The following is a 27,529-nucleotide window of genomic DNA, read 5'->3' on the forward strand; positions in this document are numbered from 1 at the left end:
TCAGGAGGAGGAATCGCCAGCCAACAAGCTAATGAGAGAGAAGCTAGCGTGGTTCGGCCCGAACCCAACGCCAGATGTGGTTCTGAAAGTGATGGACCTGTTAGCGGAGGAGGCTAAAGAAATAAGGGACGCAGAACTCCAGAAGGCTAAAGAAATAAGGGACGCAGAGCTACAGAAGGATAAACAAATAAGGGACGCAGAGCTACAGTTAAAACTGGCAGCAGTCCAACAAGCAGCCGCACATTCTCCAAACAGTGAGTACAGCACAGCAGACGCAAGGAAGATTCCGTTTAGCGCTTTTAAAGCTTTTGATGAAAAGGACTGTGAAATTGATAACTACCTGGCGGACTTTGAGCGACAATGTAACCTGCACCGAATTGCTAGAAGAGAGTGGGTTGCAATATTGTCAGGCAAACTGTCAGGCAAAGCTTCTGATGCTTTCCGGACCGTGCCAGATCAGGATATCCATAGCTACGCCCGGGTTAAAGAAGCGCTCCTGGCTCGTTATGCAGTAACCCCAGAGTCCCACCGACAGAAGTTCAGGGACTCACGCAAAACCACGAAAGACTCTTACGCAGAATGGGCATGCCAGCTGTCCCTGTCGGCCTCTAACTGGGTTAACAGCAGCCAGGCCACCACCGCAGAGGACATTTTGCAACTAATGCTCCTGGAGCAATTTTACAATCACATCCAGACGGACGTCAAAGATTGGGTGAGAGATCGCAGGCCCATGACTCTACCAGAGGCCGCGAAGTTGGCGGATGAATATGCGGATACTCGCAAGACAAACCAGGTCACACCCCGGGTACAACCTCCACAACCAACGGCGCCCTCACACCCACCAGCCGCTAGATACCAACCGCCTAACAGACCGATGACATCTAGCCCTCGCTACCCACGCCAGGAGGACAACGAACAACGCTGCTTCCGGTGCAAACAGTTGGGTCACTTCAAGCAGAATTGCCCCATGAACGACAACACCAGGTCAAATTGGTCTCAACCTGGGTACCGCCCACCAGCAGCAGCCCATTGTGTAGACTCGGCTTGGGATCTCCAGGAGCTGGGTCCGGAAGAACCATTGGGCACCCCTTACGAAGCCCTCATGGTACAATCTGTTATTACGGACAACAGGGAACACCATTGTCAGCTGGTCATGGGCGACCGCCATGAGCCGGAGGGGCCTTGGAGGGAGCTGGGCAGAAAGAGGCACCGCCAGCTACCCTCCAAGAAGAAGAGGTCCTGGAAGTCATATAACCAGCGGACCTGGGAGGAGAAGAAGCGACTGGAGGAGATGGAATCGCAGCGGGCGCCCCAGATGCGGGCCGAGATGTTCGCCAAGGGCCCACCGGTGGCCCCTTACACCACCACCCAGTTCCTGATGATGAAGGACCACGTGGAGAGCCTGCAGGACATGAGCAAGCAGGATCTGATCCGTGAGTACATAGAGCTGGAGGAGTGCATAAGCCGCATGGAGGAGGAGAACAACCACCTGAGGTCACAGCGGGCTGACCCCCCCAGGCTCCATGAACTGGAGATGGAGCTGGAGAAGCTCAAAGAGGAGAACCGGCGGCTGCGGAGGGAGCAGGGGGTGGCTGACCTTATGGGGCTCTGAGTCCCCTCTCCCCCCCCCCCCCGGACTCTGAGCACCAGTGCTACAGCATTTCAACAAATATAACTTTTTCTTTTTATGAATCTCCTGTGATTGTCACTTCAGAGCCATAACCTGCCCCCTCCCATAGCGGGACACCTAGACGGCGGCGCACAGACCCATTCGCTGTCTTCACACTGACTTCTGGTGACTTTGCAGATCGCACAAAGACTTGGGGACTGACCGGCGTGTGATCTGACGACCCGGTAGCATACCTGAGTCGGAAGCAGTTACCAATGGAGGTCAGTCACGCCAAACAGAGTTAACCTCGGACTAAAAGCTCTGAACCCGTCAACCCTACTGGACCAGGGAAGGTCCAACCGGGTTTGCCGGAGCAGGGAGAAAAAGGGGGGCCATTGTGAAGGATGTCAGTGTAAATCTCCCTGCTTGGTTCATGTGTCACAAGCTATTGACATGTTAATGACCCTTCCTCAGCCAGCTCCCTAGTTCAAATGGTAATTGATTTATTGTGTGTGGGAAGGAGACCGGCCTTACTGTTTACAATGATTAGATAAGGGGCTCATGTTAATTATTCTGATTGCTTCATTGTGGTCAGGCTGTTACACCTAGTAATTAACTCCGCTGATGTCTTTAGCTAAAGAAACATGTCTGCATGGTCGGCTCCGACTTGTCTCCTATAATCTGTATGGGAAACCCCACTGTGTGAGGGGGGCGTTCCTAACAGGCTGTAACCACATATAAGCTGAGTTTTTGTGTCAATAAAGTGTCTTGTTCCAGCAGTAAGCTTGTCTCATGTGTGGCTTTCTGGGCGATTCCAGGGATATCCCTCCTCGTGGAATATTGGGGTGATTGTCGTTATGGGAAGAAGGGAACGTTGACGGGGATATCATACCGATACCGTCACATAACTGTTGCTGACAAGTATGTGAAAAGTGCCTTGCTGCTCAGCCACTCACAAGCGCCCCCTTCACATAGCGCCCATGGTACATGCCATACCTGCCATACCCTGGATACGCCACTGCCTCCTCCGATACGACGCGGGTAATTTGAAAGTATGCCGGCGTATCAGTAGATACGCCGGCAAACTCGCTATGAGGATCTGGCCCAGGGTCTGCAGGTAAAATCCTCCTTTTAAAAAACAATGGGGCAGAGCTGGGCACCATTTTAGCAGCAGGAGACACCGTGTTTGAAGCTTAAAAGATTGTGCGCATATTCTGACAATGTGAAAGCTGAGCCTAGTGTTTTTCTTTTGTTATTCTAGAAAGAAATTTAAACGATGGACTAGCTAAATATTGCTGAAAATCTCATGCGCTTCATAGAGAAGTATAGGGAACTCCCCTGCCTTTGGGATTCCAGGAACCCAGGCTACCACAACGCCAATTGAAGAATGGCAACACAGGAGAAGTTTGCAAAATACATGCAGACAAGGATTCCGGAGTGCACAGCCACCATGATTAAGGATAAAATTAACAACCTCAGGGGCACATACAGGAAGACCTACCGCAAAATGAAGAAATCACAGAGGTCAGGAGCAGCAGCAAGTGATGTAAAGGATCCCAAGCTGTGGTACTACAAGCAACCCAGCTTTTTGGAGGATCAAATGGAGGGCTTGTATTCACTTTCCAGTCTTCCTTCCACCCTTCCTTCCAGCAGAACTTCCACGGTTCCCCCCACCCCTGCAGAGTGTGACGAGGACCTGGCTGACATAGAGGAGGCAGATCTGCCGATTTTCAGTGAGGTATAGTAGTTTACAACATATTTCTGGGCTGCAAATTATTGTTGGTTTATTGAGATGAATTTGTAACCAAAAAGGAAAGCTTGGAAACACCACCAAAAGTCATGGACAGAAAGAATTGTGTAAGGGATGCCAACTGCAGGGGTCAGAATGAGAGTCTGTTCAATAAAAAAAAAAAAAAGAAAGAAAACAGTCAAAAGCATGAAAATGTGTGTGATTGTTTGTGCAAAATATTAAAACATGTCCCTTTTTTTCTACACAGGAAGAGACCAGCCAGGAGGCAGCAGCTCCCGAAAGTGTCAGCCAGGAGGAAGGGGTGAGTGGCAGCCAGGAGGAGGCTGGGCCGAGTGGAGTTAAGCAGGTGCCCAGGCTCAGCACCATATCACAGGTGCCTCCCCTCCAGATGCGCCGACCAACCCAGAGGCGCTGGAGGCAGCTGGAGGAGGAGAGCCTGCAGGTGATCAGGGATGCATCCCAGATCATGAGGGCCCTCCTGAACCCAATGGAGAGCTACAGCTCATTCCTCTCCAACGAGCTGCAAGATTTGGGGGAGGAACAAAGGGGCCTGGCCAAAGACATGATTAATAAGGTCATTTGGTGGGCGAGAAGGGACCTGCTGACAAGGGACACTGATTTGAGTGACCCGGCCCGGCCTGCTTCTCATCTTCCTCCTGCTGCCACATCATCACTACCTGCAAGGGGCTGTGGACGGGGCCGTGGAAGTTCCGCTGCAAGGCAGCCTGTAAGGAAGGCTGTAAGGAAGACCAGAAAGTGATTCCCTGGCTTCCAGCTGATTTGGCCACAAACTGAGGTTGTTGTAGTACCACAGCTTGGGGACATGTATATCATCTGCTGCTGTTTCTGATTTCTGTGATTTGGGGAGCACATTGTGACTCCTGAGGTTGTTGATTTTGTTCTTGATCATGGTGGACTGTGCCTTTGGTGTCCAAAAAGTCTTCATGTAGTTTGTGAATTTCTCAAGTGTTGCCGTTCTTTTTCAATTTTTTTTTGGCCAGAATAAATGGTAATTTAATTTCAGTTCAAACCTTGTCTATTGTGTTTTTCTGGTGAATAGCCATCAAACATTTCCAAAATACAATGTGTAATTAACAAAGGACACAACCTCCTTGAGGGGGGGGGGGACATTGGTGTGATAACTTGCTAAAAAAAAAAACATTGGTGTGATAACTTGGCAAAAAAAAAATGTCTACCAAAAAAAGAAATAAAAAAAAACATTTCTCCAAAACAAAAAAAATAAAAATAAAATATATGTGGAGTACAAAAAAATATTTTGGAGATCTGGCTTGCGAAAAAAACATAAAAAAACATGAGATCACAAGCAAAAAAGAAAATAAATCAGTATGGGAGAACTCTGTCTAAATAGCATCAGCAAAACAATGTGTTTATTATAGCAATAGAACGAAGAAAAAAATGCGCAGCAAGAAACGAGACACTAATTTTAAAAATGTAGAATGTGCCATCTCAAAAACGAACGCGAGTTTTACAAGAACAAGCGCTCCCGTGCCCTCATTTTGTCTGAGCATGCGCGGGTTTTGAACCGATGCTTTTGTGTACTAACCATCGGTTTGGACCTATCGGTCAGCGGTCCATCGGTTCGATTTTAAAGCAAGTTCTATAATTTTTGTCCGAAGGACAAAAGACCGATGGCCCGTACACACGGTCGGTTTGGACCGATGAAACGGAACTTCGGTCCGTTTTCATCGGTTTGGACCGATGGTGTGTATGCGGCCTCAGACGTATACACCTTGTTAATTAGGGGGAATGCAGCACCAAATTTATTATTATGGTTCATTATTATTATTAATTCTTTACACTACAGCCTTTTCCCCCTCCCCAACGCTTCATTTTTACATGCATACTAACCCCCTTTTTTTCGATTTTACTTGCCTGTCCCTTCATTTATTTTTTCCCTAAATTGTTTATAGAATGGCCTGCTGGTCATTCTAGTTCCATGGCCACACCAGCATGCTCTCCATTGTGTGTATATAGCTGTACAGTAGCCTTCACCACTGATGCCCTGATTGACAAGATTCCATCCCTGCCTTGGTCCAATCAGATGCTGGTGACGTCCGGGTTCTGCAGTTCACGCTGGTCAGCGTGGAGCTTCCTGGTTCCTGGAGAAACTCTGTGATTTATTCCAGCCAGCTGCCCAATCCTTTCCAGCTATGTGGACCAGTGGTGGGACCGGCAGAGCCATGTGGAATGCCAGGACTCCACTTTACTTTGACGAGCATGCATCTTCTATCATCTTGTAAGTGTTTTTAATCTTACCCTTATAAAGTCATCATTTTAATACTACACTCGGTGCCTCCCCCTCCCTGTTTTTCCCTTGCATGTCTTGCAGAGTTCTGGACACACTCTGAGGCCCCGTACACACGGACGGGCAGTCCGCTGAAAACGGTCCGCCGGACCGTTTTCAGCGGACATGTCTGCCCGGAGATTTCTGTCTGATGGTTGTACACACCATCAGACAGAAATCCGCGCGTAAACAATACGCGGGGATGTGGCCGCACCGTCGCGGCGACGATGACGCGGCGACGATGACGCGGCGACGTGGGCGGCCTTGAAGTTCAAAGCTTCCACGAATGCGTCGAATCAATACGACGCATGCGAGGGATGGCGGTCGGTCGGACGTGTCCGGTGAGTCTGTACAGACGACCGAACACGTCCGACGGACAGGTTTCCAGCGGACAGATTTCTTAGCATGCTTGGAAATTTTAGTCCGCTGGAAAAAGTCCGCTCTCGGCCGGGAATCCGGTCCGGTCGGCTGTACACACGACCGGATCTGTCCGCTGAAACTGTCCGTCGGACAAATATCAGCGGACAGATCCGGTCGTGTGTACGGGGCATGAAGGATAGCTGCCATCCTTTTTAACCTTTAATACCCCTTTCTTTTTCAACCACCCAACCTATGGATATATCACCATCCAGCTATTACAGCCACAGACTATACTTAAGGATTACTCAATTTGGAGCACCAGATAACACTGACTACTATACTGTGAGTGCCTAAATAGCTCCTTTTTTCTTTTCTCATAAGCACAACCAAACCCACCCATTAAAAACATATGAATTTATATAAAGATCTTTCAGGATAAATGAAAACAGCCAGGTATGCATGCATGGCCAGCACCTATGTAATGCTGCATGCAACTTTATCCAAGGGCTTTACAGGTGATCACCATTATAACTGGATTTAATAAAAAAGGATAAACGCAAACATGCATTTGCTTTGCTGTAATGTCCATCACATTCGCTTTTCTCATTCTCTAATTGTAAATAATATCTAAAGCTAAAATAGCAATACCGGCACGTGTAAAGCCCATTTGATTATACATTCTGTATCTGTATGCATATGTTGGGCATTGTAATTGTAATGAATAGAACACTGTGCTTACACTGCAGGAATTGTGCTTTGAAGGTTTACAGATATTCAAAAGCCTTCATTTCGCAATTTGTGAATGTTTTTTATTCATTCTTGCTTAGTATATAGCTATAGTAAAGTGAATTGGATTTTATATAGTGTAACTTTTAAATCCCATTGATTCCCTTCTTTGCAAAACCATAGAGACATTTGTTGCATGAAGCCTAAATTATTACATTTCAATTTCATAGATAATGTTTTGTCTCAGGCCTGTATCAAACAAGAGCTTGTTGCATTAAATATCTTTGTTCTACCTTGTACAGAAGATATGTCTCCCAAGTATTTATATGACAAATTGAAACTGAGTAATACACAGGCAGCATAAATTAAAATATAACCCGTGCAAAAGTGCAGATAGCATGACAGTACTTCTTTTGAAAAATACATTTTTACCTTAAGAAAAGAAATAGACCTTCTTTTGATGTTTTTCTTATTCGTAAGCACATCACAGTTTAACCTATATTTTAGTTTTCATAAAAACAGTTTAATCAAATTTATTGTAATCTAAAAATTTAACAATTGATTATGTTTTGTATATCCTGTAAAACATCTCCCTGGTTTACTTCTACTGTGGTTATCTGCCAGTAGCACACAATGATTTAACCTGGTGCAAAACAGCCACCACACAGACTTAGATGTAAGTAACATGGGGCCAGATTCAGAGAAGAAGTACGCCGGAGTATCTACTGATACTCCGGCGTACTTTCAAATTTGCCGCGTCGTATCTTTAGTTTGAATCCTCAAACCAAGATACGACGGCTTTTGGCTTCGATCCGACGGGCGTACGGCTTTGTACGCCTTCGGATCGTAGGTGTAATACTTCGGTGCCCACTGGGTGGAGTTCGCGTCATTTTCCGCGTCGGGTATGCTAATTAGCTTTTTCCGGCGATTCACGAAGGTACGCGCGGCTGTCGCATTCTCTTACGTCGTCGCTAGTCGGCTTTTCCCGGCGTATAGTTAAAGCTGCTGTTTGGTGGCGTATAGATAGACTTGCCATGTTAAAGTATGGCCGTCGTTCCCGCTTTAAATTTAGAATTTTTTTTTTTTGCGTAAGTCGTTCGTGAATAGGAAAGGACGTAACTCACGTCGACGTTCAAAAAATTACGTCGGTGAGACGTCATTTCGCGCAAAGCATGGCGGGAAATTTCAAAATGGAGCATGCGCAGTACGTTCGGCGCCGGAACGCGCCTAATTTAAATGATCCACGCCTCCTACCCGGATCATTTGAATTAGGCGGGCTTGCGCCGGAGGGATTTACACTACGCTGCCGCAACTTTACAGGCAAGTGCTTTGTGAATCAAGCACTTGCCCGTAAAACTTGAGGCGGTGTAACGTAAATGCGATACGTTACGCCGCCGTAAATGTACCAGAATCTGGCCCATGGTATCAATATTATGGGCCAGATTCACGTACAGCTTACGCCGGCATATCTATTGATACGCCGCATAAGTTACAAGATGCGCCGTCGTATCTATGCGCGGTATTCTTGAACGTAGATACGCCTGAAATCTGGCTTCAGCCGACCGACGTAAATCTTAGTACGCCGTGGTATCTTGGGTGCATATTTACGCTGGATGCTAGAAGCGCTTCCGTAGATTTACGCGTCGAATATGTAAATTAGCTAGATACGCCGATTCACGAACGTACTTGCGCCCGCTACGCCCTTTAAGTTAGGCTTACGTCCGGCGTAAAGTTACCCCTGCTATATGAGGAGCAGCCACTGCAAAGTATGGACGTCGGAACAAGCGTATATTTTTACGTCGTTTACGTAAGTCGTACGTGAATGGGGATGTGCGTAGGTTACGTTCACGTCACAGGCATTGAGCCGGCGTATCTTAGGAAGTAAATTCGATGTGATACTGAGCATGCGCACGCATGCGCCGTATGATCTGCGCTTCATTTGCATGGGGTCACGGCTCATTATAATAAAACACGCCCACCTCTTCCACATTTTAATTACGCGGGCTTACGCCGGCCAATTTACGCTACGCCGCCGCAACTTACGGAGCAAGTGCTTTGTGAATACTGCACTTGCCTGTCTAAGTTGCGGAGGCGTAGCGTAAATAGGATACGCTACGCCCGCACAGAAATACGCTCTCCTACGTGAATCTGGCCCTATATGTATAACTTCCATCTGAATTTTCTTCCAAGCATGACACTTCTTGATGTGTCAATCACTTTTGGTTTCCCATAGTTGGTTGGCTCCAGTGATGGTGGTGGGGGGCAATAGTGAGGTTCCTGATTGTGCCTGATTGTGCCTGGGTGACAGATATAGTAGAGTAGGAAAGCAAGGTAGGGCAGATCCGAACTCTATCATTATGAACAGCTTGTTTTAATTAGTGTTGTTATCACTCTGTCATCTCATGTTATGGTATATAAGTCACCTCCACACCAGCCATCCCCCATCCTATGATTAAGTAACGTGTGTTCGTTACGATACGCGTGAGGAAGAGGAGGATTGCTCTTGACTTGATCCGCTCGCGGCCGCAGAGCGGAGATCCGATCGTACTACACGCTGTTTATACAGCTCTGTCTGTAAGTGTTTTAACTGTTTTTACTCATTAAATTGTGAATGGTCTTACGCTATGGAAGCCTCCTTGTGTTCTTTTTGAGTGCCATTGCTGGGATCAGGTCTCTGTTTATGCAGTGTAAGAACGGCAGGCTGGCTGTGGGACATCCTTCATTTACATGTTATAAGGCTTACATACAAGCCGCTTCAAGGTAAGGGGCTTGTATTAACTATTTCCATCTTCACTACTGCACTGTGGAAAGGTTTGGAGTCTGTCATTTTGGAAGCACGTTTTTTACTTTGCACTGAAGCACTCATCATGGAATCTTAATAGAAATGAAGCACAGATGCACTTTATATTCATTCATTCTTTGTTTGATATTGCGTTCTTGACTATTGGATTGGAGTGTTTTTCATTTTCACGTTATTATTGCACTGGACATGTTTTTTTATATATATATATATTTTTTATATATATATATTTTTTATATTGACATTTCTTGATTTTTTTTTTTTTTTTTTTAATTCCTTGGTGAATTATATGGGACATTTTTCACTGCAGTCATTTATGGATTGAATTTTTTTCATTTTTATGCATGGATTGGAATTTTATTATTTATATTTCTTCCACTTTTTGATGTTTTTTTTATTTTTATGGATATTATTCATTTATTGTACTATGCACTTTGGATTGGTTTGAGCTCATTTGCATATTTGCACTATATTATGTTATATGTTTATGAAGATAGCTACTGCTTGTTAATTTTATCTGAACGATTTCAGATCACTCGCTATTAATATTGTACGGGTCACTGGCACATTTGTCTTTTTTATCATCATTTATCCACTCTTATTATTCTCCACATTACCCAGTTAATGTTGGGTGGGTATTTGATTTTATTCAGAGTGGAACACATTTTACACAGGAACCAGTGGAGCACATTTTCCTGACAACTTATTCACATTATGGAAATCGTTATTGGTATTTAGTTTTAATTAGATCCTGTTGCAAGCGCCATTTCACCCCCCCTTGTCAAGGTAGGGCACTGTTATTCCCCAGTCTGATCCCCAGAGCTCTGCTGTGTGGGCCATTTTCAACACATGTGTGGTAGACTGCACCATAGTCCTTTGAAATCTCTACCTAAAGCATATCAAGCATGGCAGCACCATTGGTCATATAGGTACCATATGTTTAAAGGTTCTTTCCATGAGGAAGTGGATCAGCATGGGCCCATGCACTGTAGGAGCAAGCATAGACTGCAATCTTTCTCTGATTCTGCCAACCCCACCCTGCCATTTACAGCCATATCATTGAGCAAGCAAATTTCTCTGCCTGAGCTGCCTAGCAGCTCAATGTCAGATTGTCAAAATTGCTGGTTTTACAGCTTCTGTCTTTCCAGCTGGTGGATTCAGTCCTGTTTCCTGAATTTGGGGCCTGCGCTGTATACAGTTGCATGTTTCCTGCAATTATTTCACCTATAAGGCTATCCCTACTTTCCACCATTATGTGGAAGGTAATGGAAGGTAATGTTTTCATTTTGTTCGACCATGGGGTCCAGGAATATGGCAGATACATTATACAATTTTCATGGCCCACTGGAAAAGTCATCCTCTGAACCACCAGTCACCTGCAATCATTCAGGGGGATATGCAATGGCTCAGGCAAAACTATGCCTCACAGTGTGGCAGCTGTTATGTTGAGGGGACAGGAGTCACACTGGGGCAGAGATTCTGTCAGCTCTGAAGAGTGTTGTAGAATCTCATATTGGCCAATGTATTTCATATTATTATTTCATATTATTCATATTGATTTGCATATGTTTTATTGATACTATAATTATTATTCATATTATATAGAAGTGGACTTATCAATATCAATATCAATATTATTCAATAGTAAAGCAATAGTTATTAAATATTTATTAAGGTACACTATGTTATTCTATATATATAAAAGAACGTCTTCATTTTTAAGTGTTGAACTTTAGATGGCCTCTCTGCTTCATGACAATTTTACACATGTGTTCTTAAGGCTACATGCCAACGGACGTTTAAAAAAAATGGGCTGTAAAGCTAGTACAGACGCCACGTTTTTGACGTGATTTTTTTTTGCTTGTTGCATTGAATTCAATGCACGTTTCGCCACACCAGAAGTCAGTTTAATATGAACTGACTTACAGGGAAACTCGTGTGAATCTTAAAGGGGAACCCCGTGAAAATTAACATTTCTTTTGCGTGAGTTTCCCCCTAAAAATGATACCAGACACTTCGGTCTGGTATGGATCTTAAGGGGAATCCCCCACACCAAAAAAAACGTCCCAAAATCCACCAGGATCCATACCAGACCCTTATCTGAGCATGCAGCCTGGCAGGTCAGGAAAGGGGGCGAGCACGCACGCCGACCTCCTAGGCCATACCAGGCCACATGCCCTCAACATGGAGGGGTTGGTGCTTGATGAGGACAAGGGCCTCTTCCAGACAACCCTGGCCGTTGGTTTCGGGGGCTGTGGATGGGAGGCTTATCGGAATCTGGGAGCCCCCTTTAATAAGGGGGCCCCCAGATACCGGCCCCCCACCCTACGTGAATGAGTATGGGGTACATCGTACCCCTACCCATTCACCTGGGGGGGGGAAAGTAAAAAAAAAACACACTAGACATGTTTTTAAAGCAATTTATTAGGCAGCTCCGGGGGGGTCTTCTTCCGACTCCGGGGGTCTTCTTCCGACCTCTCCACTCTCTCCGGCATCTTCTCCCACTCTCCAGTGCCTTCTCCGCACTCTCCGTTTTTTCTCTCGCTCTCCGGTGCTTTCTGCCTTCTGCCGGGCTTCACTATCGTCTTCCAGCTCTTTTACTAGCGGCGGCCCGGTCTTCTCCGTCGTCTTCTTCCCTCTTCTCTTCTCATGTTGACTCATTGATCTCTCCCGCTGTAATGCCGCGTGCGTGGTCCGCAACGATTTATATAGGCATGTGGCGTGACCTCACCCGTTGACCACGCCCAATGCCTATATAAATCGTTACGGACTGCGCACATGGCATTACAGCGGGAGAGATCGTCGAGTCAACATCCGAAGAGAAAAGGGAAGAAGACGTGCAAATATGGCAAAAGGACGGGTTTTAGGGAGCAGGAGTTTTTAACCCACATCAGTGTCTCCTCATATAGGATGCAAGTGTAGAACCCTTTAGTGATAGAATTGTAGATAGCTTTTTGGTGTTTAACCACTTCCCTACCACCCATCGTCAAATGACGTACACAGATGGACGTCATATGACATCCGGGGGTTGCCGGCCGTCTAAGGGGCGTGCGCGCATTGTGCGGTTCCCGTTGCACGTGCCTGGTGGCCGCAATGTCCACCTGGCACCCGCGATTGCCCGCAATCACGGCAGGACCGTGGATCTGTGTGTGTAAACACACGGATCCACGGTTCTGTTAGGTGAGGAGACCGATGTGTGTTCCCAGTACAGAGGAACACACATTGGTCTCCTCCCCTTGTGTGTCCCCTCCCCCTACAGTTAGAATCACACACTAGGAAACATATTAACCCCTTCAGCGCCCCCTAGTGTTAACCCCTTCCCTACCAGTCACATTTATACAGTAATCAATGCATTTTTATAGCACTGATCGCTGTATAAATGTGAACGGTCCCAAAAATGTGTCAAGAATGTCCAATATGTCCGTCCCAATGTCATGGTCACAGAACACCGCCATTACTGGTAAAAACATAAAAATAAATAAAAATGCAATAAAACTATCCCCTATTTTGTAGACACTATAACTTTTGCGCAAACCAATCAATATACGCTTATTGCAATTTTTTTTAACCAAAAATATGTAGAAGAATACATATCGGCCTAAACTGAGGAAAAAAATAGCTTATTTTATAGATTTTTTGGGGATATTTATTATAGCAAAAAGTTAAAAATATAATTTTTTTTCAAAATTGTCGCTATATTTTTGTTTATAGCGCAAAAAATAAAAACCACAGAGGTGATCAAATACCACCAAAAGCTCTATTTGTGGGAAAAAAAGGACTTCAATTTTGTTTGGGAGCTACGTCGCACAACCGCGCAATTGTCAGTTAAAGTGACGCAGTGCCGAATCGCAAAAAGTGCTCTGATAAGGTAGGGGGTAAATTCTTCCGAGGCTAAAGTGGTTAAGTATAGGAAAATTTGTGTAGGCTTGGCTTGAAGCCAGGGCATGTCTGTGTTTTTTCCTAGGTTGGGCAGAGACCCATGGAGAGGTGGATGACTCACAGGCAGCATCACTGAGACCTCCCCCCTATTTCTGAAATGTGCTGGAACCTTCTAGAAAGATTGTAGGGGAAGTAAGGTGGAGCTGCCTGGAGTATTCTGAGGACCCTGACTAATCCCCAACTTGGCTTGGCAGGGGGCAGGGACCTTCCCAAAACCACAGGGGTGTCCCAGTCAGGAGGCGCTGGGAGCAAGTCTACAGGAGCAACAGTAACACACAGTCAGAAGGACTGGGTGGCACGCCTAAGAGGACTGGGATGAAGCAGTCTGGGATGGGTGCAGAGCCAGTCAGGAGGAATGTGGTGACACGGGCAGTGGAAAGGGGCAGCTGCAGCCAGGAGGGCTGGCAGTGCCTGAAAAGGTGGTACTGGAGCAGTAGCCACATGTAGGACAGCTAACACTAAAAACTACAATTTTTTTGCTACACCATAGGGGTCCATGGTCCCTGCCTACAAAGGGCATTTGCTTGGGGCCTGACAGAGCCAGTGTTAGATTCCCACATCAGTGCTAGCTCGTCCTGGGAGTGATAGTCTGCAAGCAAGTATATGTGCTGGAAGCTGAGGAGAAGAGATTGTATATGCTGGAAGTATATATAGTTGAGTCCCTACCGATTTCATTCAATCAAGTGAACATCCCATATGCACCCTATCCCCATCCAAGTTCAATTTCCCCTAAAACAAAAAAAAAAGTGCAAGTACTGCTTCTTGACTCTGTGGGCCAGATTCACATACAATGGCGCATCTTTCGGCTGGCGTAGTGCATCTTTTTTCCGCTACGCTGGACCAGCGCGGAGAGGCAGGTACAGTATTTACAAATCATTTTCTCACCCAGATGCCCCAGCGGGGCGGATTTTAGATGGCGTAAGGCGGCGTAACTGTAAGTGGGTGTCACCCTATGCAAATGAATCTCCGACCGTGGCGCAGGGAGATACGTCGGGTGCAACTTTTACCACGCATGCGCAGTGACCTCGACGGGGTGACTGCCCCAATCTGCACATGCTCAGAACTGCGCCCCGGCGTGACCCCTAAGATACGCCGGCCCACTGCCTACACTCAGTCCATAAATACGCCCAGACATGCGCCCTACAAGTGCAAAAGTACCCAAGCATTTTTGGTTCCTGCTAGGTCTTTTGCTCTTGTTTTTTGGGGGAATTATGGCTGTTGGAGATTCATCAGGTGAGCGGAGGATGACTAATTTCAGGCCAGAGGAGAGGGCTGTAATTATAGATGGGCTCTCCCAACATGGGGCCCGCCTCTATGGGCCACAGAGTGGCCACACTGGCAAAACAGATAAAATCTGCATCTATGCAGAAATAACCACACAGGTTAATGCTTTGGGTGTGGCGGAGAGGGAGCCAAAGCACATCCGCAAGAAGATTAACGACCTGCGGAGACTGGTCAAAGAAAAATTGGTTGCCAGGAAAAAGCATGCCAGTGGCACAGGTGGAGGACCAGCCACCAGGATCACCCTGACGCCTGAGGACATGGTCGTGGCCAGGTTCCTGGATAGGGAGCTTGTGGAGGGCCTGGAGGGATTCGATTCCGGGAAACAGCCCTTGAGGACAGGTAAGTGTGTTTTATCTTCTTTCGGGTGTGTAGCATATGTGTGTGGGGGGAGGTTACATGTGTCAAGTGTGTGGGTCCACCAACATCTGAATGTTTTGTGTCATCCACAGATGTGTCGGATGGAGCTGGGCCATCATCGGCTGCAGGGCGACCCACCCCATCCATGGTGGAGACTGCCCCTACCTCAGTGCTGGAGGAAGTGGAGGAGGAGCACGTTGGGGTAGAGGAGGATACAGTTTATCTGTTGGAGGAGACCCCCATTCCTGGCCCCTCCCAAACCTCCCCCCTCATGAGAGTTACCCCCTCAGGGCTCTCAATCCCTATCAGGGCCAGCCCCTCACGGGACACCAGCCCCTCCAGGGCCAGCCCCTCACGGGACACCAGCCCCTCCAGGGCCAGCCCCTCACGGGACACCAGCCCCTCCAGGGCCAGCCCCTCAAGGGACACCAGCCCCTCCAGGGCCAGCCCCTCACGGGACACCAGCCCCTCCAGGGCCAGCCCCTCACGGGACAACATCCCATCCAGGGATCATCCCTCACGGGACAACATCCCATCCATCCGGCCTCAAGCCTCTCCTGCCCCTAGGAAGGCTTCCAAAAAAACGTGTGGAGTCCCTGAGGAGTTGGAGGACCATCTGGCAAGGGACCAGACAAGGCAGACCCGCCATATTGGTAGTCTTGCGGGGGATCTGCATTGGGTCGCAGGTAGCCTGGCCTCCTCGGCCGAGAGCCAGGCTGCCTGCACTGTGGCTGTGCAAGCGGCCATCACACAGCAGGCTGGGCAGAGTCGGCTCATCAATGAAAGCCTGCAGGACGTTGTTGGGAACGGGGCAGCCGTTCTGTCCTGTCTGGTGGACCTGCAGGCAACAACATCTGGCCTGGTCTCAGAGGTCCGGAGCCTGGCAGCTGCTGTCAGAGAGAAGGGGAGGCTGACACGGAGCCAGCAGCGCAGCAATACTACCCGCCGGCTGCGGATGCAGGCTGCGAGAAATACCTACCTCCACCGGCTAGTCGTGGCAATGGAGGGCAGCCAGGCAGCCAGGGAGAGACTGGGGGAGGTTCCACCACCAGCCCCCCCAGCCCCACCAGCCCCCCCCAGCTGTGGCTCGCCCCAGGCAACTGCGCCCCAGGAGCCTAGGGACAAGACAAAGCCCACGACAGGGCCGTTGATTTTTTTTGGTATTTATTTGATACTCAGGTTAGGAGTTTTTTTTACTTTCTTACTCAGGTTATGAGTTTTTTTTACTTTCTTACTCAGGTTATGACTTATTTATTTTTATATCCCTGCACACAGTCAGTAGTGCAGGCTTCAGTGTGAATGGTGTGTGATTGTGGGGGGTGACACTCCTGCCATTAAGGTTTGTCACCCTCAGTCATTGGGGAGAAGTGATCCCCACGACCCGTGTGAAAGGTGTATGAATGTACAGCGACATAATTGGAGCCTTGGCGTGGCGTTGCTGCTCCCAAGTACCGAGCGGTGTACTTGGGTCTAATCCAATTTAATGTGGATGTAGGGTGTGTGTGCTAGGGACCACAGTGGTGTGCATGCATGCATTCTCATTGTGCCATGATGAATGTGTGTGTTTAACGTGAAAAAAAGTCTACCACGAGGCATCTCCTGACTGCTCTTCCCTCAGCAGACAGGGTAGCCTCGGGCAGGGGGGGATTTTGTGGTTCAGGGGTCAGGTCATCACGTAGGTCAATCTCCAGGCCCCTTCTCACGGCGAAGTTGTGCAGCACGCAACATGCACCGATGATCTGGCACACGAAGTTTGGGGAATACAACAGGGTACCCCCAGACTTATCCAGGCATCGGAAACGGGACTTCAGGAGGCCAAAGGTGCGTTCCACCACTCCACGGGTATGTGCGTGTGCTTCATTGTATCTTCTCTCTCCTGGGGTTTGGGGATTCCGGAATGGAGTCATGAGATGGGGTCCAAGTGCATATGCCGCGTCACCTGGAAGGGAAAAGACAGGAGGATGTTAGTCATGCATGTGCCCCTTGTGATGTCTGCATCATGGGGTCGGACAGTCATGCCTGACACCCATGTCACTCACCAACCAGCCAGCTGTCCCTGTACACGTTCTGTTCAAATTCTGTTGGGATGTTGCTTTGACGGTATATGAAGCTGTCATGGCTGGACCCGGGGTGTTTGGCACGGACGTGCCATATGAGGTATTGGGCATCGGCTATCACCTGTACATTGATTGAATGCCAGTGCTTCCGATTGCAGTATAGGTGCTCTGTTTCACGGGGGGGGGGGGGGGCTGTAGTGCCACATGTGTGCAATCAATGGCCCCCACAGTACATGGGAATCTGGCAATTGTGTAGAAATCTGTCATTGTCTTCTGCCGCTGGACCTCCTGGGTGGGTTTGATGAAGTGGTGGGACATGCGTCTGAGGATTGCGGGGACAACCTGGTGCACACATCTGCTCATGGTGGATTGTGACATCCCAGCCACAGCTCCACTTGTTCTTTGAAAAGATCCAGTGGCAAGGAAATGCAGTGTTGCCATTACCTTGACCAGTGGCTGCACTGCATGTGAGCGGTGTGTCTTGCTGGTGATGTCATCCTGCAGGGTTGTGGCTATTTCCAGGATGGCTTCACGGCTGAATCTGTAGATGCGATACACCTCCAATTCCCCCATGCCAAAGACGTCAATGCACGTGCGGAATATCCTCTCCCGTGCCCTCCTACGTGCCCGTCGACGCAGTAGTGCTATGACCATGACTGCCCCTGGCATGTTGGCACACAGATGTGTTGTCCAGCAAGTGTGGTTGCTCAGGTCGTCTGTAACAGTGCTGCTGTAGCTGCTCTCCAGCTGACCTGTGCAAGTCTGGGGCAAAGTTACCCCTGCTTTATGAGGGGTAACTTTGCACCAGAATTTCCAGTTACGCGCACCGGGAGTAGCCTGCGCCAGCCAAACTTGGTTTTCTGAATCGGCGTATCTTCCTCATTTGCATATTTAAAACCAAAAAACCATGGCCGCGCCAGATCCGTCCAGCGTAAATATGCGCCCACGCCGCTCCGGCGTAGAAAAGTTACGCCGGTAGGAAGAAGTCTATTTTGAGGCGTATCTGGTTCTGTGGGTACGGCGCATAGATACAACGGCGCAAATTTTCACTTACGCCGCACATCTCGAGATACGCCGGCGTAAATGCTACATGAATCTGGCCCCGTGTGTCTGGAAATTTTTGTGCCTGGCTGTGCAGGATTGGCGATGAACCACATTCACCAGCGGCCTCTATGGGGGTAGCGCTACACAAGTCAAAGAGCTAATCCAGTCCTCACAGAAATAGCAAAAGTTGAATCACTGCTGATGGTACCTGTTAACCACCTTGCTAGAGGCTGGCAGTATACTGTCTCATGGACAACATGGCTTGGCGCTTGCTGTCGTTGAAAGGAGGAGGAGCTTAAGTGAGATGTTCAAAGCATTTTTCTGTATCCAGTGCTTAAGGATGTCCATTATCAGCACCCATCAGCAGTGACAGTATCATATGGCAGATATTAACAGTATGCAGGGCTGCCTTATAGTCAGCATGCTTTCTGAACGTACATTTAATGCTGTGTGGGGCTTTGTGACAGACAAATGTGTATGTCTGTCCACAGACACATGTGTGTAGCTGCCATTTTTTTAAATGAACCAGTCCTGGATCGGAGACAACTACCAAGCCCCTGCAACAAGAAACAGGAGTAATGCTGGAGGGAATTTACAGCACACAGTAATCATGGTTGCATAACTGTTAATGGGGAATGTATGTTCCCTGCTAAAGAACAAATTAATTATAACTTAAAGAGGTTGTATACCTCCATGTTCAAGTTGTACCTATAGGTAAACCTATAATAAGGCTTACTTATAGGTACAGTAAATATCTACTAAACTTGCACCGTTTAGGAGATATTTACCTTGTACTGCACCGATGATGCCATTGGCACATGCGCTGTAAAGAAATGGCCCTCTGCTAAGTTTTTTCACTAGCAAGTGCCGTGACTAGCGGAGTGACTTCATGCAACTCTGGCTAGTCACAGAGTCGTTGTCCGCGGCCCTGGAAGGAAGAGGGGGGAACATAGATGTGGCCTCCAGTGGGAACAGCACAGGCTTCATTTGCAGGTAAGTGTCACATAATGTGCGATGAATACTAGCACCTTATGCTTTTACTTCACAGGGAACAAAGAAGGAAGTAAAACCCATCAGGGTTTACTTCCTGTTTAACCCCTAAAAAAACTTGATAAAGACAAACGTTTAACAAATCCTTTATTTTTAGGTTACATCTTTTTTTTCCCTGTGAATGAGTTGGGGTACGATGTATTCTTTACTCATTCACATTGCAGGGGTAGGGGTCCCTTTATTATTAAAAGAGGACCCTGATTCTGATAAGCCCCCCATCTGCAGACCCGCACAGCCACTGGCCAGGGTTGTGGGGAAGAGGCCCTTATCCCCATCAACTGGGGGATAAAGGGCTTTGCAATGGGAGTCCCCCACTGGCTAGGTGCTCCTCCATGTTGAGGGCATGTAGATATGGTATTTTTAGGCAATTTTTGTTTGTGTGGAGTTTCCCTTAAAATTCTGACTTGACTGGAAGTGTCTGGTATGAATTTCCTGGGGGACTTCACACTTTTTATTGTTTTGCATTGTGTACCACCTTAAAATCCATACCAGACTCAAAGGGCTGGTATGCATCTTTTAGGGCGACTCTACACATTTTTTTTGTGCACAGATGTGCCACACCAAAAATGATCTTTACAAAGAAAAATATAAAAGAGTTTAAATTGTTGACAAATTACATTTTATTTCTGTCTCCTTTAAAAAAAAATGCACACAGACCCCTCTAATGGTCCCCCAAAATACATAGTAGACCCTTAGGGGTCTGCTATAGACTGTATTTTTGTAGCCTGCCTGCCATTTGTTCTTGAAATGAAATGATAATAAGGAAATTTAATTTGTTGGCAATTAAAAACACTTTTTGTCAGTGCTTTAAAATATTACTGCTCCTTGCTGGTGCATGAATTTGGCCTATCGCCTAATGATATATTCAAATACCAACAAATCTCACATGCCTTACATAGCCTCCCGACAGAAATCTGTTGGCTATCAGATACTATTTTGAAATCTTACACACCTAATGAAACTTCTAAGTCAACAATATCCATTTTCTATAATATCCTACAAGATAAGCTACCCTTTGGTAGTGGGAAAAAGATTTATCAAGCCAATTTTAAGTAGCTCAGTGGAAGAAAGCCTTCTCTACAATTTATAAACTTCAAGCTGTATAGACCTTTGGGAGTTAACCATGAAAATAGTTTTAAAATAGTATTACAGTCCCTATCAATTTGCCAAATTCAGTACTATGCATTCTCCACTCTGTGTGAAAGATTGTGGCTCTACTGGTACATTGTTTTGTGTATTATGGTGCTGCGGCACCTCAGTGGTGTCTAGAGGAAAATGTTTCTAATTATTTTGGAGTTCACTAGCTGTATATCTCCACCCTCTCCAGCTGTGGTGATACTAAATCTAGGAATAGATAGTTTCCCTTCGCATTCCCATGTGGTCATTTCCCATTTACTCCTAGCTGCCAAGGCCATGATTATTAGAAAATGAAAGTGACAATTGGCGTCTAAACGGCCATAAACCATTGAATTAGTCAAGACTAGTTTCCTCCATGAATGGTTACTTGCTATATTAAATGATAAACTTCCTACGCTTCTTAAGTGGTGGAATCCCTGGATAAATCAGACTACTAAATCTTAATCTGTGTCTATAAGATTTATGCATCCTACACCCTGTGTACACTGCTCTATTGTTCACTTAATAACACTGTGTAGTTTCGGGAAGTTCAAATTAGACTCCACTGCTGTGAGTACATAAGTGACTAGAGTAGTTCTTACAGCTTTGATCTCCAGGCTGCTGTTATGAGTAATTACCTCCAAAAAGTGCAGTCACCACACCTCGTGAGGTCCAATCCCCATAGGTATTATGACTCACCAGATTCCCAAACACATGCACCCTAAATTATTAGACTCTTTCTGCAGGGAATGCCCCTCAATGTGTCTGATCCTTTTCCATTAATTGTCTCTCTCATGCCATAAAGAAAACATACTCCATAGTGTAATCCTGTTACCACTTTATTCCCAATAAAACCCCCCTTTAAAATACACAAAAGAAATAGTAAACAAAGCATTAATAGTGTCAACTATCTCTAGGCAGCATGCCTGTACCCTCTAACTGCTTGCTGGTATCCCTCAATCACTGTGATTCCTGGGTCGAGTCACAAGCTGCTGTCAGTCTGGGTAACCTCATGTTCACGCCCTGACGCGTTTCATTATCATGACTTTGTCAGAGGGCGTGGCCGCATGGCGTGGCTTCTTCTATTTATCTGCTAATGCACCTGAGGGTTAACCCCTGGCATTGCTCATGCCTGTGCTCAAGCCAGAGATCACCACATCCCGCTGCCCTCTAGTGGGGAGCCTGCACATATGGGTGAAAATGTAAACGATCACATCGATCTTTCCTATCTGTGAAAAATAAACCCATAAATTAACTTGATTCATCCATCTAGATATAATGTGTTCATCCGAAATACGTACAGGCACACTGGTCAGCATATAATCAAACAATTGCTGGTCGCAGCCTACTTCCCCTTTACAATACAATCATGCAGGTACATACATTTTTTACAAATAAAATAAATAAACATACATCAATAATCACTAATACAAAAGTTAAGATCCAGTTCAACATTCATTCCCCTAGGGCTCAGGGGGTCTGTCAGATATATCCACTTAGTTTCACATCTAGATAACTCCCTTTCATTATTTGTACCTCTCCATACCAGATAAGTTTTATCCATCCCCCAGAATTTTAATCCTGAGGAATCCCTATTGTGTTTCTGCCTAAAATGTAAAGAAACACTGTGATCCTTGAACCCTATGTGAATATTATTTATATGCTCAGAAATACACTTCCCAATGATCCTTTTTGTACGTCTAAAATACATTAGCCCACATGGACACTCCAGGGCATATACGACATATGTTGAGTTACAAGATATAAAATCCTTTATCTCAAAAACCCTCCAATTGGAAGTTGATATGAAACTCGTAACATCCCTTATGTTAATATTTACTTGCTGGCAAGCTCTACATTTCAGGCATAAAAGCCAGCTTTGTCCCAAAACATTTGAGGTCTCACTGATGGATTTAGTATATTTTTAACTACCTTGTCTCCAAATGATGGAGCCTTTCTATAGATGAAGATTGGATCACTTGGGAGAACTTTATTACATTTTTTTATCCATACTTAGTATTTTCCAGTAACGCCTATATATTGTCTCCACCTCTCTATGTTGGGAATGACAATTGCTAATAAATCCGAACATGAAAAATCAAAAGTGCTAGGCTTACAGGCTAATATGCATGTTATTGTCACAAAAAAGATTTTGAGGACCTGGGTCCTGCCCCAGGGGACATGTATCAATGCAAAAAAAAAAGTTTTAAAAAATTGACCTTTTTCTGCCCTCGATTATAAATGAGCTGTCAGACGGGTCACGCGTCATTCGGCAGAGAACCTCCTATGGAGGCTGTATGGTTTGTAGCGGCGGGTCGGACTCTTAGAAGGATTACGGCGCTGGAATTTTTTTTATTTTTTTTAAAGGACTTGTCCCAACTTTGTGTGCGTTTTTTTCCTTTTTTTCTCACTTTTTTTGGGTGAAATGGTAGGGGTACAATGTACCCCGTTACCAATTCTCGTAAGGGGGGGTCGGGACCTGGAGGTAGGTAAGGGGGCTTCCAGATTCCGTTAAGCCCCCCACCCTCAGAACCCCACAACCACCAGGCAAGGGTTGTGGGGATGAGGCCCTTGTCCCCCTCAACATGGGGACATCCTCCCCATGGTGAGGGCATGTGGCCTGGTACGGTTCTCCTTTAGAAATGTAATTTTGTGCAGGTATGAAATTTAAAGAAATATTTCACTTTTATTGTTTCACTTTAAGCATTATTAAAATCACTGCTCTGGAAAAAACGTCTGTTTCTAACTTTTTTTTGCATTGATACATGTCCCCTGGGGCAGGACCCAGGTCCCCAAACACTTTTTATGACAATAACTTGCATATTACCTTTAAAATTAGCACTTTTGATTTTTCATGTTCGTGTCCCATTGACTTTAACCACTTCTCTACTTTGGGTGTTTTTCAGATTTGGTGTTTACAAGACTAAAACAGTTTTTTTTTGCTAGAAAATTACTTAAAACCCACAAACATTATATATTTATTTTTTTCTAATACCCTAGAGAATAAAATGGCGATCATTGCAATACTTTTTGTCACACCATATTTGCGCAGCGGTCCTACAAGCGCACTTTTTTTGGAAAAAAAAACACTTTTTTGAATTAAAAAATAAGACAGCAATAAATTTGGCCCCATTTTTTTATATATTGTGAAAGATAATGTTACGCCGAGTAAAATGGTACCCAACATGTCACGCTTACAAATTGCGCCCGCTCGTGGCATGGCGTCAAACTTTTACCCTTAAAAATCTCGATAGGCGACGTTTAAAAAATTCTATAGGTTGCATTTTTTGAGTTACAGAGTAGGCCTAGGGCTATAATTATTGCTCTCGCTCTAACGATCGCGGCGATACCTCACTTGTGTCGTTTGAACACCGTTTTCATATGCGGGCGCTACTCACGTATGTTTTTCTTATTTATTTTTATTTATTGTATTATTTTTTACACTGGAAAAAAAAAAATGATCACTTTTATTCCTACTACAAGGAATGTAAACATCCCTTGTAATAGAAAAAAGCATGACAGGTCCTCCTAAATATGAGATCTGGGGTCAAAAAGACCTCAGATCTCATATTTAGACTAAAATGCAAAAAAAAAAAAAAAAATTGGAAAATGTAATTTTTTCAAATGACAAAAAAAAAAAATGTTTCTTTAAGAGGCTGGGCGGGACTGACGTTTTGACGTCACTTCCGCCCAGCCGAGCTATGGGGACGGGCGAAGGAGATTTTTCCTTCAGTCTCGTCCCCGCTCAGCTCCCGAACGGTCGCGATCTCCTCCGCCGCTACCGACGGCTCCGGTAAGCGGCGGAGGGCGCGGGAGAGCGGCGGGAGGGGGGGGGCCCTCTCCCGCCACCGATAACGGCGATCTCGCGGCGAATCCGCCGCGGAGACCGCCGTTATCGTTACCAGAACCGCTGACAGTAAAGATAGATACCTCGGTTGTGGCAGCAGCTGCTGCCGTTACCGAGATATGTATCTTTAAAGTTAGGCCGTATATAGTCGTACAGCGGTCTGGAAGTGGTTAACGGTGTTCGAACAATTTTTTTTTTGCCTGTTCACATGTTTTGCTGCGAACCGAACCCGGGGGGGTGCTCGGCTCATCCCTATGTATGACACTGACTCGCAGGAATGGATCCAAATATTGGCCCACTCTCTCTGTTACCAAGCCTATGCTGTTAACTTTAGGTCTAGCAGGAGGGTTAATGTGGTCCTTATGTATCTTTGGTGACATTTATATGGTAGAGATATGGCTGAAACTAGGTAATAGATATATCTTTTATTTTTTAGTCATATAATACCCTAGTATAATACCCATATTCAACCAACGTATTTAATTCCCTTATGTATCCATTAGTGGGATCCCTGTCCAACAGTGCATATGTTTCACTGTGAGCAAGCATAACCAATAATTGGGAGTGTTAGAAGTTTTTTGCCAAGATTACCACACCTCCCCCCTTATCAGCGAGACGAATGATAATCTTATTCCTCCTTTCTAATGCCTCTAGACCTTCCTGGATGCATCTGGGATTGATGTTCCTTTTGGGTGTTACGCCTTCAAAATCTTTCAAAACCAATTGTTTAAATACCTCTATACGATAATTAGATGTTTATGAGGGATTAAACAAGATTTATTTTTCAATCTTCTATCCACTCCAATAGTTGTATTAACTGTTCTATTCTCTTGACTAATTTTATTACCTAAAAAGTTTTTTTTCATATTCATATTCATTTTCATATTCATTTTCCTAATGTACTTATGTATATTGATGTACACATCAAATTAGTATGTTCAACTTTTTAGCCAGTTCCACCTTAGTTAAATTGTATATACCTATTAATCTGTTTCCCTTATTCTTTTTTGCTGAACCCTTCATCCTGCTCCACATTTCCTCTGTCCCCTTTCCTTGGAGCCCCCAGCAGAGTCTAGGGTCTCTCCCACTGAGGGGAGTTCCACCATCCCTGTTCCCTCGGAGGGTAAAGGGATCTTGGTGGGCAACCCCTCCAGGGCCTGTTCCCATATCCTCCAGTGAGAAGTTGTGATAACGAAATGCATCAGGGCGTGACCACGCAGCTACCCAGACTGACAGCAGCTGGTTACTAAAACGGGGAATAAAGTGGTAACAGGAATACACTATGGAGTATGTTTTCTTTATGGCATGAGAGAGGCAATTACTGGAGAAGTATCAGATACATTGAGGGGCTTCCCACAGAAAGGGTCCAATGATTTATTTGTTTGTGAATCTGGTGAGTCAAAATACCTATGGGGAGCGGACCTCATAAGGTGTGGTGACGTTACTTTTTGGAGTTAATCACTCATAACAGCAGCCTGGAGATTGGAGCTGTAAGAACTACTCTAATCACTTATTTACTGACAGCAGAGGAGTCTAATTTGAACTGTCCGAAAGTACATAGTGTTATTACACTGGAGGAGCACTACTTTTGCTGCAACTATTGACTTTATTTGAGGCATTTGATGTTTAATCCATATATCCCCTTGTACGCTTTGTCTGGCCTGGTTTAGATCCACTGTCCACTTGAGGGTTTACGCAAAGTCTATACTGTCTACTCTGGTTTTCTAGCTATCCTGGCAAAGGTTCTCCAATAAAGGAGATTTTTCAAGTATTGGATTATATCAGATTGTCAAAAAACAGCTATCGTCTATTATTGTTATTACAATGCCGCTGTTATAAAATTAAAGTGTATTCTGTTACAATAGAACTCCTTTAAGGCCACAAGTACATCTGTGCATGCAATGTATAAATGCACTACATATGATACCATGCTATACTGCAACACAGAAGTATGAATCTGACCTAAATGAAGCAAAACAACAAATCAGATAAAACCAACTCCAGTTGCCAGCTGGATGATGCCTGCCTTTTCCTGGCCCTCACTTTTATTCATTGAATTTCAGTTCTTTCAATTGAGGAGGTCCAGCTACACATGCGGACATTACCTAGGGCAGGCTTTATACAAAGGCAATCTGCCTAGGGATGCACATTTATCCAGACTGACTTCCACCCCAGCAAAACAGTATGATACTTGCATAAGACCTCCCAAGAGCTAGCCCACTTATCAGGGCAAAGGGCTCATGTGCAGACCCTCTTACCAGACAAGCAGACATGATCTACTTGCAATGCATAGAGAAGCAAGAGAAGTGCAAAGACCCAGTGATAATGTCTCTGAAGTATAAGGTATGTAATAAAAGTAGAAAGTTTTTTTAATATATATAAAATAATAATATACAATGATAAAAAAACATCAATTAGTTGTGTTACTTAGGTCTGAAGTTCGTAAAACTCTTGGGCCATGAGTTCCCATGAATGTCTTATTTCAATTCAGAAGCAAAATTAGCCTTTTATCAATCTAACCTAAGTAAATTCACAAGGCATGGGTTTGCACTTGCAGAATGCTCCAGATCATTAGCATAGTGCATCCAGAAAGTATTTACAGTGCTTCACTTTTTTAATGTTACAGCCTTATAACAAAATGGATTACATTAATTTCCCCCAAATTCTACAAACAATACCCCATAATGAAAACGTGAAAGAAGTTTGTTTGAAATCCTTGCAAATTTATAAAAAAATTACAGCCTTAAGTCTTTTTGAGTATGATGCTACAAGCTTAGCACACAAATTTTTGGCCAGTTTCTCCCATTCTTCTTTGCAGGACCGCTCAATCTTTATCAGGTTGGATGGGGAGCGTCAGTACACAGCTATTTTCAGATCACTCCAGAGATGTTCAATCAGGTTCTAGCTGGGCCACTCAAGGACATTCACAGAGTTGTGCCGTATCCACTTCTTTGTTATCTTGGCTCTGTGCTTAGGGTCATTGTACTGTTGGAAGATGAACCTTCGCCCCAGTCTGAGGTTCAGAGCGCTCTCGAGCAGGTTTTCATCAAGAATGTCTCTGTACATTGCTGCATTCATCTTTCCCTTGATCATGACAAGTCTCTTAGTTCCTGCCACTAAAAACATCTCCACAACATGATGCTGCCACCACCATGCTTCACTGTAGGGATGGTATTGACCAGGTGATGAGCAGTGCCTGGTTTCCTCCAGACATGATGCTTGCCATTCAAGCCAAAGAGTTCAATCTTTGTTTCATCAGACCAGAACATTTTGCTTCTCATGGTT

Source organism: Rana temporaria, chromosome 2 (assembly GCF_905171775.1).
Source record: "Rana temporaria chromosome 2, aRanTem1.1, whole genome shotgun sequence".
Classification (NCBI taxonomy): Eukaryota; Metazoa; Chordata; class Amphibia; order Anura; family Ranidae; genus Rana; species Rana temporaria.